Genomic DNA, 1396 nt, shown 5'->3' with positions numbered 1-1396 from the left:
ATATTTACCTTGGCAGTGGAGTCGTCCTGTTTGAATAGCCTGTGGCAGTAATGCAGTCCTCCTGTCCTCTTCAGACAGAGGGTGTGTGACACAAGATGGGGGAGTGTCTGCTGAAAGAACAGCATGGAACATGAAGAGAAGTGCTGGGTCTGAGGTCTGAGTCTGGTGAAGCCCACTCACTGTTAGTACAGTTAAACAAATACTCTTCCTATGTTGGAAGACGGGAAGAAAAAAAAGTCAAACGGTCTCGTAAAGTGCCAGCGAGGCAACTTCTTGTTGCCTGTATGGCTAACTGTTATTGGTTATGAAGTAAGGTGGAAGAAGTATACTACTCAGATATTGTAGACTAGGCTACAAGTAAAGTGCCAGCGTTTAGGAATACTAAAGTCGTGCAATCAACATGTTACTCGAGCAAAAGAAGAAAAGTATTGGCATCAAAATATGCCAAAAGTAAAAAGTAGTCATTATGCAGATTGGTCCATTTCAGAATGATATCATATATTCTGATTAAGATGAATGATGCATCAAAACTCGTACAGGTGCAACTAATTTTAGAAGTATGCTGCAGGGTAGCTTGTGAATTTACTCCAAGTTGAACTAAGTCTTATTTGAGTGTTGTTTATATTTTAAATCATTAATCCAAATCTGCAAAGTAACTGAAAGTATTAAATAAATGTAGTGGAGTAAAAGTACACGAATTACCTCTGAATTGAAGTGGAGTAGGTAGCAAAAAATTGAAATACTAAAGTAAAGTACACGTCCCTCCAATTGTAATTAAGCAAAGTACTTGAGGAAATCAACTTAGTTACTTTAGAGCTCTGGTTATGAATATCAAAACGTTCCACCTATAGCTGGGAAATGATTATAGGCTTTTGGTTTTTGTTGTTGTATATTACCGTTGTTATGATGAATGGTAAAAGAAGAGCACTTCTAGAGTTAGAGTTTGGCAATATGCCAAAAAATAAATCATTAGTTCATTGATTAATTGGAATCTTAATTTACAAGTACTACCCTATCATTTCCCCATGTGATTTCTTAAAGTTTTAAACACAAAAATGTCACTTTGGACAAAAGTGTCTGGTAAGTGTAATGTTGTAGCCTGTGCTGTAGATTTCTTGGGGAAGTTTAAGCAGAGCTAACATTGTCAGTAAAATTGGCAATGCTTTAGGCAATAGGCCTAATATTTATGACAAAATTCAAAGTGTTCGATTTATAAGGCAGTTTGCACACAAAATGTAATTTTACTATTTTAAATCCTGTATCTAATCCAACAAATTGCAGTAGGTGTATTTTCCAAAACTGATGTTTAGATTTGCAAGGTAACACATTATTCCAACCCAGTCTCATGGCATTTCGTGTTCACCAACACGATTTTTAATCTATTGATTCGTGTTCA

At 36.0% G+C, this 1396-nt stretch overlaps 1 protein-coding gene across 1 annotated transcript in view; it reads right to left on the bottom strand.

Annotated features, from left to right (window-relative positions):
* lnpa (limb and neural patterns a) overlaps positions 1-314 on the bottom strand; it is a 9986-nt gene extending 9672 nt beyond the window's left edge. Inside the window, exon 1 of the mRNA XM_010794507.1 lies at positions 9-314. The gene's annotated coding sequence lies outside the window, so the exon portion shown is untranslated. The remainder of the gene's footprint in view (positions 1-8) is intronic.
* Between the last annotated feature and the right edge of the window lie 1082 nt (positions 315-1396).

This window comes from Notothenia coriiceps, unplaced genomic scaffold, assembly GCF_000735185.1.
Source record: "Notothenia coriiceps isolate Sejong01 unplaced genomic scaffold, NC01 NC01_scaffold00037246, whole genome shotgun sequence".
In the NCBI taxonomy this organism is placed as follows: domain Eukaryota; kingdom Metazoa; phylum Chordata; class Actinopteri; order Perciformes; family Nototheniidae; genus Notothenia; species Notothenia coriiceps.
The sequence above is the reverse complement of the archived record's forward strand: the minus strand, read 5'-3'. Positions and strand labels throughout refer to the sequence as shown.